The sequence below is a fragment of the Octodon degus genome, unplaced genomic scaffold (assembly GCF_000260255.1).
Source record: "Octodon degus isolate 3935 unplaced genomic scaffold, OctDeg1.0 scaffold00146, whole genome shotgun sequence".
Classification (NCBI taxonomy): Eukaryota; Metazoa; Chordata; class Mammalia; order Rodentia; family Octodontidae; genus Octodon; species Octodon degus.
The window spans coordinates 6160962-6175000 of record NW_004524722.1 but is presented as its reverse complement, the minus strand read 5'-3'; the positions used below and the strand labels follow the sequence as shown (position 1 = coordinate 6175000).

The window sequence follows — 14039 nt, the reverse complement described above, 5'->3', positions numbered from 1 at the left end:
AAATCAAAGGAAGAATTTGGAGCGCTTTATTAGCTCAGTTCAGCAGCAACATTCCCTCTGAGAAACTGAGGAAAATGCACACCGAGTTGAAACAAAGCACAACCTTTAAGGTGAAAAACCTCGGGGTTGTGGGGAGGAGAGGGAGATTCTTGCAAGGTTGAGTCATTGCCCTTTGTTCCCTTACCTGGGAAGGACATTTGGTAACAGTTTAGCCCACTCCTCAGAATGCTGAGGAGCACTTCCTAATTTGGGAAGGAGTACATTTTATGCTCTGGCATGGAAAGGGGATCTATAGAAAAGATCAAGGCTTTACAGAATGGGAGCTATAGAACTTGTTACAAAATGGAATTGGTTAAGCCAGCTTATAACAGTATATACAAAATAGTTAGGATAGATATACAGCTACTTTCTATTAGTTCAATGGGAAGAAAGGTTTGTACTAATATTGTCTAGAAAAGATATCATGTCTACATCTGGCCTTCTGAATAACTACTATGAAGACAAGAATATGTAATGTATTAATCATTGTAATTGTCTAACTAGCCTCTTTTGAAACTGTTTCATAGCTATTTTTTCTCATTAAAATGAATAAAAATTAAAATAAAAATTGAGTTTGGGAGCCAAGTCACTGCTGTGTGCTGTCATGACTTTCAGCTGAAATTAACCCATTCATTGCTCCTGCAGAAGTCTCTCTTCTGTGTTACAGAATAAATAAGAGGTAACTATACAGGTGGAACAACATGGAGAGTAATGCTGTTGTACAAGCAAGTTTCTGAGTACTAGATGGCTCTGGGGAATCACGAAAGTAAATGCTAGGATTTTGTGTTGGCTTTCAAAGTTACCAAGGATGTAGAACACAGCCTAAAGCAATGCATGCTAGGGAGGCAAGTGACACAAATACAATTTCAGAATTCCAGATGTCAGAAACTGTCCTACCAATTTGAAACTGTCCTACCAATTTGATTTGAAACTGTCTCATTGCTATTTGTTTATCAATAAAGTTATGAAAAAAAATAAATCAATAAAGTTATGAAAAAAAATAAAAATAAAAAAGAATTCCAGATGTCAGAGATGTGAAAATCATAATTCCAGAGATATTGGTGTCGAACCTTTAGAGAAGTCCCCAAATATTAGACATTAGCAATGGCAAATTATTATTGAGGATAGAGTATGTCTTAGCTGTTTGACTTCAATCTGAAAAGAAAGACAATGTCAAACAGTGACCAAACATGATTTAAACCACTATGAAGGAGTTGGCATTTAACTTCAAATTCTTGCCAAATAAATAACCAGAAACATGTGAGGTGAGAAATGCACCTGAAGTTACAAAACAGAATGAGAGATCAAAGTTGTTATCCTAAAATTTGAGCCTAAAAATACAAAGTTTTAACTGAAGTCAAAAGTATCTGAAGGAAATATGGACTAAATAAAAGACAAATGTTTTTGCTGAGTTTACACACCTATAATATTCAAATAAGGAACTTGACAAAAAAAGGGGATACAGATGAATGTCCATTTTGTATCTGTGTATTCAAAGTGGTTAGGATAGATATATAGTTACATTCTCTTAATGAATAGAGTGATTTGTTCTAATGGTGTTTGTAAATAGGATATCATGTCGGCATCTTGTACAGCAATTAACTACTAGGAAGAATGTATGCAATGTGTTAATTATTGAAACTGTCCTACCAATTTGATTTGAAAAAAAAAAAAAAGACAAATGTATTAGGTAGAAGAAATCGCACTTTAAATAGCCTGTTCATATTCATAAAGTACTTCAGTGACTTTGAAAAACCCAATAGGGCCACTCTACAAAGAGCAGCTAGCTTTGGGTATCACATGAGCAGGACAGGGAGGAGAAAATGTGTCCTCTCTCAGGTGACACAAACCCTTAGGGCCTCTTCCTTAAAGGAAACAGAAGTTCTTCCAGGCATTGGTCAGTGGAAGTGTTCTACCTCCTGACAAACACTTTGTGTAGAGTCAGCCCAAACAGATCACAACAATGAAAAGCACACCACTGTCACTTTGCAAACAAAAGAGCCCTGGAATCTGACATTGTTCAGGGAGACAGGACTATCTGCCCTGGAGGTCAGGGTCTGGCACACTTAACCAAGGTGGAATCACAGATGCAGGCACCAAAGCGGAGAGGGGATTACAGTGGGGGGAGCTCTCAGCTGGAGAAGGAGCCCACCCTCAGCAGAGGGAGCCATCTCAGGTTACACCTCACTCCTCCAGGCCCTCAGCCTAGGCAGTGGCAAGCAACAAGCTGGGCCTCTCCCCTGCCCCATGAAGGTTTGAAGCACCCAAGGAAATGTATTCAAGCAAACACAAGTTTTTCTTCTAAATTGTTCAGGGCTCTGTCCATCAGGAAATGTTGATCACAGGTTTGGAAACCTGTGAAGTCTGGAGTCCCTGCTGAGGAGGGAACAGGTCAGCAGCTTGGGTCCTATTTTCTTACTGAGGGAGTCTGGTGGGAAATGAAAGTGAAAGAGTTTGGGCAGATGGGGCTGGGAGGGGCTGGGCAGGCAGAGCCAGGATAACTAACTGGAATCCATTGAGGAAGCCTGGCTGTGAGCCCATGTGATACTGGGGGGAGTTTGGCAAAGAAAGAGCTTCCTCCACATTGCATTTCCTTGCTTCAAATTATTGTCTGTGCCCTGAATTCTAATCTAATTAGTATAACTTTGAAATATGTTTGGTGCACATTTCATTGTACCCTCAGTATCTTTTGCTCTGTATCATTGTATTTTGTTAGCCAGATATGATTATTTATTTATTTATTTATTTATTTTGTATTTAGGACAGGATTCTACAAGGTCTCATTGAGTAGATCGGACTGGTAGTGAGCCTCCTGTTTACAGCCTCCCAAGTACTGGGATTACAGTCTTTCCACCATGCCTAGTCTCATTGGCCATCTCAGTGCCCCCTGGGGGTGGGGATGGCACAGCAGGTCCTGGCATTCAACTCCTGGCCCCTGCATCTGCCTAAGCAGGTGCTTGAATCTACTGAGCTATTTGGCCAGCCCTAAATTTGTAACTTTTAACATATGTTAATTACACAATTTGGTCATGTGAGTTTTTTATTCAGAAATCATTTTAGTACATAATGATTACATTCATTGTCAGTAGTTGGTACCTTTGCATAACACACTTTGTTTCTTTCCTTCTCCTCTTCCCTTCCCTTCCATCTTCACAAATCAGCCTTGCCCTAGAACACTGCCATAAATGCACTGATTTTGCTGGCTATCCCAGCTCTCAACCTCTCTGTCCTCCTCCTCTCTTCCGTCTCCTTCTTGTTCATTTCTTTTTCACAAAGGATCTCAAACTTAACATTTCACTTTTTGTGCCACATTTTATTCACTCTACAAAGCATTAAAAGTTAGCAGAGGAGCCTGTTCAGGAAATACCTTCCATGGGCTGCTCTTCCTTCTGATCTGTCAGCTGCATTTTACCTTTTGGGTGGCAGACACTGTCACATATAGCTTGGTGATTTAGAAATACTATGGACTGGTAGACAGAAGCTAGCCTTGGAATGCTAGATGGAAAGACAACTGTGACTAGAGACTCATTCGCTGAAGGCCAGGCTTGAAGACAACATGGAAGGGCTACGCCCACATACTCCCCGAGGGAAGAACAGCAGGAATTGATACTCTAAATCACCTTGGATAGAGGACCAGAACCTCCTTATACTGCCCCTTCCAGGAAGTTCTTGTTCTTCTAGTGTACACTTGCTATACCGTGAGCTTCCCCATGAGATTCCCATTTATTCCGTATTACCTAAGGAACGAGTAATCGTTTTTCAATCACAGGAAAAATGAATAAGTACAATGATACAAAATCTCAAACAAGATAGTTGGAAATTAACAATGGTTCATACATTGCATAATGTTATCTTCAAATTAGTTGCTCGAATTCCAAGAATATAAGGAAAAAACATTCTTTTTTATTAATTAATAAAAAATTAGTACAGTAATTATGTTAGCTATTCTTTTGTTGTTGTTGTTGTTATTTGGTACTGTGGATTGAACACAAGACTGCACTTGCCAGGTAGGCACTGTGCAAGCTCAGCTATATCCCTCATCCTTACCTGTCTGTGAGTGTGTGAGTGTGTGAGTGTGTGTGTGTGTGTGTGTGTGTGTGTGTATTTTCTTCTTTTCCGCATTTCTCCATTCCATATTTTCTATCCTTTGAACAGTTTCTTTTCCTTTCACAATATTCGTTGTACATTTTGTACCTTATGTACACTTTCAACTTCTTCCACTACGGGATAATATGATCTTCCCACATGCAATTCTAATTTATTTCACCTATAAGTATTGTGCCTAAGGCCAGAGTTTGCTCAGGAGTTTAAAACTCTGTCTGGTAAACTGAAGGTCCCGAGTTCAATTCCCAGAACCAAGGGAAAAATGCATGGTAGCTATTTGTATCCATCTACTGATGAAAACCTCAAGTTTATGATTCTTTGTATATAATTAGTACTGTATTGGATAAAAATACTTCTAGGTTGAAGTCTTTAATTTGAGAAGCTAATATCTAAGGTTATTCCCAATTTCTCAGGACTTTTTCACTCTTTTGGTGATTGTTGGGTTTTTTTAAATTTTTTTATTGAGAAATACATATGAATGAGACAGTTTCACAGCTGACTAATAGGACAGTTTTGATAATCAATACATTATGCATTGTTACCTTATTAGAGGTTATCCATAGTACAAGAAGCACACAGGATATTCTGTCCAAACACCTCTTTCTTCTCTTTGAATTAAGTGAAAATAGCTGTAAATTTACCCTATTTTGTACATATAAATACAAAATGATCATTCCTGTGTATCATTTTTTATTGTCTGTCAGAGGTGAATATTCTATTGGCATCTAAATACTATAGGTGTTTGAATTCTACTCAACAATCTAACACTGTCTAGCAGTCTATAATATTAGTGGGTTATCCTTAGAAGTTATTGACTTGAGCCTTTTACAGCTCATCGTATTAATATGGCTTTACTTTATATACCTCTTTTTTATACTTTTCTGCTGGATGGCTAAGACCAAGATACAGCAAGACCTATATAACAAGAAATGTAACTTTTGTATCTGGTAAGGTCAGCCAAGTACTCTCAGGATTTATCCTGTAGCCCTGTACCACCCTGGTGATTGTTTTGTGATGTACAAGATCTGTTCAACCATAGGAGTTATCTTTGTTTATTCTTTGAAGTATTTTATAAGCAACATTGTTTTTTCATGAATTATCTACCCACCAAAGTCTTTAAGAAATCTACCTACCATCTCTTCCAGTAGATTTAGTGTTTCCCCTACCTGCATGTCTGAGTTCCTGTCCCATTTGCAAAAGATCCATCTACCTGCTTTCTATTATAAGATTCTGGTGTTCACCTCTGGATGAATAAGAAGCATTGGAATGGAAGTGACCTAAAAAAAATTAAGAAAGTGACCTACTGGACTGCTAAAGGCTCATGCTGCACAGAGAACAGGCTTAGGCACAGTCTTCAGTGTGCAGAAAGCTGGGTGTAAACTTTGCCTCACCTTTCTCACTGACAGATAAGGAGGCTGTAACACTGTGTTGTACAGTCAGTAACAGTCTTTCTTAACATGAATCAGTCATTTCCTTGGGTGTTTGGAAGCAATGAATTAAGATTCTCTGCTGAGCAAATGAAGCATGGGAAGAAAACAATGCCACAGAATTTGTACAGCCTACAATGAGTGAAGCCGTCCACATGAAAGGCTAGGAATGCAGGGAAATCAGGAAAAATGCAACAGGCACGAGAGACACACCTTGCCTAGGAAGAGGCAAAGAAGGTAAAAGGTTCAAGAGTTTGATCCACATAATATCAGAGGCTCTTATCATCATCAAAGAAGGAAAAATAAGGAACCCTTACCAGAAAAGGAACAGTGAGAGAATTCATAGATGAGAACCTGGTGGTGTGTTACACTGTAGAATTCAGAGTATGAGGCTCAGAGTCCAGAAATCTTCAACAAGAGCTAGAGGAACAGCCATAAAAAGGCCAAAGTCCAAGGATCAGAGGTATGAGACACCATAAAAGCATTGTACTTAAGTTTCTCCTGCACTCCTATGACCTATTAGCTACATTTTGGTTGATAACTAGGAACATGGAAGTTAAAGGGGGTTTTGAAGTATATTTCACCCTCAATGCCAGTAGTGCTTCTTCCAGAAAGGCGGCCCTGAGTCAGATCTTAAGGCTTGGATGCTTCTATGCATTTGCATGGCTCCAATGGAAATCTGCAGAAACGGTGAAATTCATGCAGTTGCTTGGAGTCAGAATCATGGAAGCTGTCGAAAAATTAAAAGGTAGGTGAGGGACATGATAAAACACTGTGTGTGGTGTTCCAAGAGAATTCGGGAAGACCTTACTAAAATAGGACGAGAGGAACTCCATTCAGGACTATTAAAGAGAGTATAGTGCATCTGCAGAAACACTGCGCATGTGTAGGGGAAGGAGCAGCGTGCATCTCAATAGAGGATGAATATGGTAGAAATATGTGGAAGACAGGGATCTTATGAAACTATAATTTCTCTTTAACCCAGTAGCATTGGACATCCATTAGCTTTGAAAGGTCAAAAAGGCACCCTGTTAAATGGAGGGGAAGGAGTTTTATCAACATCCATTTGTTCTCCCATCTAGGGATGGCAAGGATACTGTGACTGGCTCTTGAATTGGATTGCTCCTCAGTAGTACAATTAAGGCCCCCTTTTTCTCTACTCTCCTGTGTCCACACTAAACACTGCTCTATCTTCCCCATGCCCTCCTGTCTTCACCAAAGTCCCCCAGCACCACACTTGACCTTCCTTTCTTCACCACACCTTTCTCCCTATTGGCTGCTATTAGTCCCTGAACACTGTCCTACTCTATGATAGATAAGTGCTCCTCCATGTAGCACATGCTCAACCCTTTCAAAATTTAATCCAGCCAAAATCTCCCTAACTTTTAAGCTGTTCAGGCTGGACTTGAACTTGCAGTCTCTCTGCCTTGGCCTCCTGAGAGCCTGGGATTCTAGGCAGGGATGGATCATCATGCCCTCTTAGCTCTACTCATCTTGATGAGATTGCCGAATCCCTTTCAGGTCACGGGCTTGGAACACCCCTCTGCCCCTTTGATCAAGTTCTTGGTTTTTTCACAGTCAATGACATACTCCTAAGGATGGAAAAGGGAACTCCAGATCTCATAGCTGTGTCTTTCAAATACCACTCACTTATATCATTTCATCTTATTTTCACACACAAAATCTCCTCCTTGGAGATCCAGGAAAGGGACAAGACAAACCTCTAGAACTGTCATCAAAAGAAAAAGATTTGTGGGCCAGTGAGACAGCTCAGTGGACAAAAGTGCCTGGTTAGGAAAGCCTGGGCAAGAGCAGGGGACTGAGGTTCAATCCCCAGCACCATACGCAGGACCAGCCCCAACACCTGGGTGGGCTTAGCCCCACAGAATCTGTGCATGGTGTGACCCACCTATGATCCCAGCAGTGGGGAGGCTGAAAGCAGGAGGACCAGCACAAGTCTAAGCTGTAACAACCAAATACACTAAAAAAAATAAATAAATAAGTAGATCTGCCTTCTCAACCATTTGGAAGGATCTTGGGAGGGTCTTAACCAGTCCAAAGCAGAATTTTCCTTGTGAAGGATTTTAAATTATATATTTGCTACAGGTTCTTTTTTCTTAAATTTTTTTATTAAAAATTTTATTTATTTGTTTATTTATTTACTTTGTGTGTGGCCAGCTCAGCCCACCAGGGGGCGGGGCTGGCTGGCATGTGGTGCTGGGGGATTGAACCGCAGTCCCTGTGCTTTGCTTAGCTTAGCTTGTTCTAAGTAGGTGCTTTAGACACTGAGCCATCTCACCAGCCCCGATATATATATTTTTTCTGTATTTAGGACAGGGTCAATAGGGCCTCACTACATAGATCAGACTCATAGTGATTCTCCTGTTTTCAGTGTCCCAAGTGCTGGGATTATAGACATGTGCGACCACAGCCAGTCTTTTTTTTTTTTTTTTTTTTTTTTTTTTTTTCTTTTCGGCAGAACCGGGGTTTGAACTCAGACTCTTACGCTTGCTAGGGAAGCACTTATTCTACTGGGCCATCTCTCCAGCCCCTGCTACAGGTTCTTGCTGCACAGCTCAGACTCATAGTGATCCTCCTGTATCAACCCCCACAGTGTGGCAGGCCTGGCACCGCATGCAGTACGGAGGATGAAACCCTGGTCCATGCACTTGTCAGACAGGCGCTTGGACCACTGAGCTATCTCCCTGACCCTTTCTAAAGGAAGTTAGAATAACCCCTCCCCACCTGAAATTCAAACACAATATGTGGAAAAAGTTCCTGCTATTAGTGCGGGCTCATGAGAATCGGGTCGGTAAGTGCATTTGCAGAATCCTGTTCTTAGGGGTCTGCGCTTGTCAGCATAGGAACCCCACCTGGAGGAGCCAAAGAAGCCAACAGCTCAATGTCTATGGAGAAGCCCTCACATACCACATCAGTTTTCAGAATTTATTTTTTCTCTTTGAGAAAATGACAAATAGTTGCCAAAGGAACACCAAACTAATACTGCTCTGAATTTGACAAGTTTGGAAAAGCTCCGTGCTGCCAGCAGGCATGCAGTTGTACACAGCAGGATGAGGCCTTTCGCAGTGCTTTTGAGCAGGGTGACTAAGCTGCACCAACTGTGTGCACTTGGGGCACACAGTTCTGTTTCACAAGTTCAAAAGTGATTACAGGCATGATGTCTAAGGTCTTTAGTGGAAAATATAGACAGACAGACAGACAGACAGACAGACAGACAGACAGACAGATAGATTGCTGTTGACAGGGTTGATTGCAATGGAAAATTCTTGCTACTTGCTTAAAAAGATACATCCCATTTATGACAAAGCCTACTGAACCCAAAGCCTAGAGCTCCATGGAGGTTTACACTGCATAAACTGCAGAGCCCGAGCACTGTATCCTTCATAGCTCCACTCTTCCTGCCGTGACTCTACACAGCTCCAGCGCCTCCTGGACCACTGGTGTCCTGCTGCTCTATTCTCAGTAGCACTAAAATAACTCAACTCTGGTCAGTGACAAGGTGCGTCCGCAATGCCCTCTGCTCACACACAACATTCCAATCCTTGGCTCGCACATGTACCTTTCTATGGTGTCCTTCACACCCTGGAGAGAAAGAAGCAAACATGAGTTAACAAAGTGTGGACGTGCCTCACTGATAAAGTTCTGTCATTTTTCACAAGCCCTAATATGCTGAGAATGGAGATTTTCCCGGTGTGAAAGAGAAAAAGCAGGGTAACACTCGATCCTCCCATCCCATTGCGGCCCATGAGATGACTGAAATAATATACACGGTTCTTTCACTTACATTACAGATGCCTACAATGATTCACTATTATTTTCTAGGTATCAATGAGCTTTGCAGACACAGAGATAAATAATAGTTCCAGAAAAAATATACATGGTTTTTGCTGAAGGAACAAGTAAACAAGTGTTTCAAGAAATGCCTCTTCTAAGGGCCAGGGAGATGGCTCAGTAGAATAAGTGCTTCCCTGGCAAGCACAAGGCCCTGAATTCAATCCCTGGTTTGGGAAAAAAAAAAGAAATGTCTCTTCTCATTTTACATGTTAACTAATTCTATTTTTACTTAACTTTGCTAGTAAATAAAGTTTAATATAGTCAATATTGAAGAATTCATTAGGATGAAAAGTATGATGTGTGATATTCAAAACCAAATGTGACTTCTTCTCTCCCATAATCCATTGCCCTAAAATTTATCATGTCTATCATGTCAGGATTGGCCTCTAGCATAATACTCTAGTCACTTTTGGAAGTAGAAGAGACCGATGCAGAATTCAATTTAGTTTAACCCTTGCCTGAAGTGTTTACATAGAAGCAGCTTTGGCTAAGTTTCTCCATTCCTCATTCCTTCCCTTGCCCTATCAGAACTTCACAAACATACAGGAGATAGAACTCATTTATGACAATAAGATACAGACTACTTGCCCATGCTTAGCCATAAATCCTTCTTCCCAAGACCCCCAACTATAGGATGTAGGGGCACCACATTCCTGCAGTGACTGCACCTACACGATATAGGGGGCACTACCTTCCTGCTCAGTTGCCATAGCAACTAAGAAACTATAAAAGCAGGTACAGAACAAAGACCTGGGCCTTGGCGTCTTCCCAGATGAGGTGGGGAGCTCATAGGTACTGCCTAATTAATAAAAGTTTCTGTAACTCCTTTTAATTTGGCCTCTCGCAGGCAATATATTCACACTGAACTGTTCGGATCTTAATATTCACCCTGAATTGCAAGCTGCATTAGCCCAGTATACCCCACACTCTTTGTGGGTTTTGTCCACGTTTTCATTTATCATTGTACATATGCTTTTCTTTGCAGAGAAGTATGAGGAAGCGCTTGATGTTCTTCACTGTGGACTTCCTCCTGCTTGGCAAAGTTATTAGCAAGAAATAAGGCAAGAGCTGCCTCCACCACACTTACACATGCACATACACACATACATACACAGTTTTACTCTTCATAAGAGCACTCATATTGTTCATAACATAAACCAATAAATTATGTTTAAAGGTAAAAGGGGTCTATTGTGCGAAGTTTAAGTGCAGCAACTGCTGACTTAGACCTCACAGTTATGTTTAGGGGTGGCTCACCATCTTTCTTGAAATTCATGAAATGCACAAGGAGGAAATATGACTCTCCTATTAATAGTTTTACAGAAAGAAGAACTCTTCCTTTAAGTTTTACCAAAAGGTTTCCAGCCTGTATGGCGCCCTCTGTGTTAGATCAGGCAGCCATGTTAAAATCCACCTGTGTTGCTGCTCCAATCACAGGATCTGTATAGAGTCACTAAACTAGGATTAAGGGGCACACACTTCTGGATGTGCCAATGGCTCACACATAGCAACAGCAGAGGTGCACAGAGCCCATCATAACCTTGATTCTCTGCATGATGTTCATTTCAAACTGAGTTGGATGAGAACAGAATTAAATTCAGTGCTTAGCTTCAGTGTTGACCTCATTGGTTTGTTTCCCGTCCAGCTCAGTTTGGGGCCTGAAGTATGAAAAGAATTGAGTGTGTGAACCAAGGCACCACTGTATACTTTCTTGACTTTCACCTGGAATTACCACATTCAGCCTTCCTTCAAAGTCTCTCCTTACTGTCATAGAATTAAAAAAAAAAAAAAAAACAGTGAGGGTAAGTATACAAGAGGATCACACTCAGAGCAAGGTGGCTGTAGTAGAAAGCTTCTGAGTACCAGATGACTGTGGGGAACCGTGATTGTAAATGCTAGGATTCTATCTTGTTCTTGAAATTCACCAAGGACTAGCAAAGGAGTCCAAAGCTCTGTATGTACATGTGTGCCAGGGAAGAGCTGATGCAAACATGCTTTCAGAATCCCCCGTTTCAGAGTTGTGAAAAGCATAACTGTGGAGCAATGGGATATTCCATGTGGGGAGAACACCCCATTTATTAGACATGATCGCCCGGAAAATTATTGATAGCAGATTATATTCTAGCAGCTCGACATCAATATGAAAAGAAACATAATGCCAAACAGAGGCCAAACATGGTTTAAACAGGATGATGGACTTGGCCCCAACCCAAGGGCATGCTGAGGCAGCAATTGAGACTGGGTGCAGTGGTGCACGCCTCTAATCCCAGCTCTTGGGAGGCTATAAACAGGCAGATCAGTACAAGTCTGATCTAGTAGCGAGACCCTGAACCCCCTGTAGACCCTTCAATAAATACAAAAACAAAACAAAAAGTACACCATGGACCATCAGGGCTAAACCCATTGTGCTCAGAGGGCCGCACATCTGGCTAACAGAAGCCTCTGCTGTCTTCAGAGCCTGCAGTGCTCTTTCTCTTTGACACAGTAACATTTTCCTGTTCATTTTCTTCTTCCCCTTTGAAAAACCTTTGTGTCTGCATTTACACTTACTGGATAACTCGATAAAATCTTCCAGACTTAAGGTGTATTAATGTCTTTTATCTGAATTTCAACCTACTGCATTCCATATGATGTTGGCAGTAGTGCTGAATATGATGTTGGCATTATATGTATGACACGCATATAGTATGTATCACATTTTCCTTATGCAATCGATTATTGATGGATATACATGCTGCTTCCAGAACGTAGCTATTAGGAATTGTGCTGCTATAAACGCTGTTGTGCGTGGGCTGTTATAATATGATATCTTAAGCCTTTTGGGAAAGATACCTACGAGGGGACTAGCTGGGTTGTATGGAATTTCCAATTTTAATTTTTTAAGAAATCTCTATATTGATGTCCATGGGGATTGGATCATATCATACTAAAAAAGTTGCTGTTCAGCAAAAGATTCAATTAATAAAGTACAAGGATAACCTATAGAATAAGTTAAAAAATGGACCACCTACTCCTCAGACAAAGGACTAATATCTATAAGAAATAAAGAATCCCAAAAATTTAGACCACCTAAAATGAAAGATCCACTCAAGAAATGGGCAAAAAAAAGAACAATAACAACAACAACAACAAAAAAAACAAAACCAGACACTTCACATAAGAGGAAGTACAATGGTACACTAATATATTTTTAAAAGTTCAACATCTCTGACCATCAGAGAAATGCAAATTAAAACTATATCTTACTCAGAAAAGAATATCAAACATCAAGAAATAAAACTATAACAAATGCTGGCATGACTATGGTGAAAAAAGAATCTTACATTATTGATGAAACTGTGAACTAATCTTTATTCTAGCAGTGCCTGTTGTATTTCACTGTTTTCTTTAATTTTAATTTTTTTGTGTATTTAGTACAGAGCCTACAGGGTTTCACTATATAGTTCAGACTATTCATGGTGATTCTCCTGTTTTCAGCTTCCCAAGCTCTGGGATTATGGATGTGTGCCACCGTGCCCAGTCTCAATTCCCATCTCAGTCTCAATTGCCCTCTCAGCATGCCCCAGGGGAGGGACCGGCATGGCTCACTGAGGATTGAATTCCAGCCACTGCGTTCCACCTAAGCAGGCACTTTAGTGCACTGAGCTATCTGGCCAGCCCTTAATTTTAAATTTAATACTTAACTTTATATTTGTTGCTTTAACTTTTGACTGTTACTAATACACTGTGCAGTACATAATGAATACATTTACCGTAGGGGATTGGTACATGAACATAACAAGTTTCAATTATTTTTTCCTTCTTTTTTCAACCCCCTTTTATTGTTCCAGCATCAGCTTCACTTATTTATAAGAATGTATAAAGTTAATTATCTTTGGTACAGATTAAAAAACACACTAATAGGCAAAAAATACATATATAAGACATGTAGGACAATTATACTAATTCAAGATATACTTTTTAGTGGGCTGGGGAGATGGCTCAGTAAAATAAACACTTCCCTGGCAAGCACAAGGGCCTGAATTCAGTCCCCGGTTCCACCAAAAAATTAAAATTAAAATTTAAAAAAAGATATACTTTTAGCTACATTGTGCTAAATTAAAACAATTTTTCTCTTCTCTCTTTGTCTGCCTTTTATTTGTATTTTGTATATTATATATACTACATATATAAATAACTTTTTCCATATAAGAGAAACCCTAAGCCGTATAATGGGTAAGCTTGTGTATCTGCTTTACTTCACCTCACATCGTGGTCTCAAGGTGCATCCGTGTTCCTACAAACGACCCAAGCGGGGAGGGCTGCCTAGCTGGAAGACGTACAGGAGCAGCACCATCATCCTACAGAGAGCTCTTCCTAGGAGTTACCCCTAACAAATCTCATTTACTCGTTATAAAATTGTCTTAATTAAATATGCTTCTTGTCGTCTAATAATTCTGAGAAGCAGGAAAATTCAGTGTCTACGTACAGAGGAAAATAAATTTGAATTTTCAGTTGTTTAATACAATGCCATTAGTCACATAGAAAGGAAAACGTGAGGCAATTGCTGGTTGAATGATTTTTCTGATGGGTCTCTCCAAGCGTGGACATGGTTCTAAAATCCTTTCTCTCTTT

At 40.3% G+C, this 14039-nt stretch overlaps 2 protein-coding genes across 2 annotated transcripts in view; both read right to left on the bottom strand.

Moving 5' to 3' along the window:
- Window positions 1-14039, bottom strand: part of LOC101571138 (tripartite motif-containing protein 5-like) — an 87976-nt gene that overhangs the window by 29995 nt on the left and 43942 nt on the right. The gene's annotated exons all lie outside the window — the stretch shown is intronic.
- LOC101570739 (tripartite motif-containing protein 5-like) overlaps window positions 2413-14039 on the bottom strand; it is a 158614-nt gene continuing 146987 nt past the window's right edge. The window contains exon 4 of the mRNA XM_023702124.1: window positions 2413-2467. The gene's annotated coding sequence lies outside the window, so the exon portion shown is untranslated. The remainder of the gene's footprint in view (window positions 2468-14039) is intronic.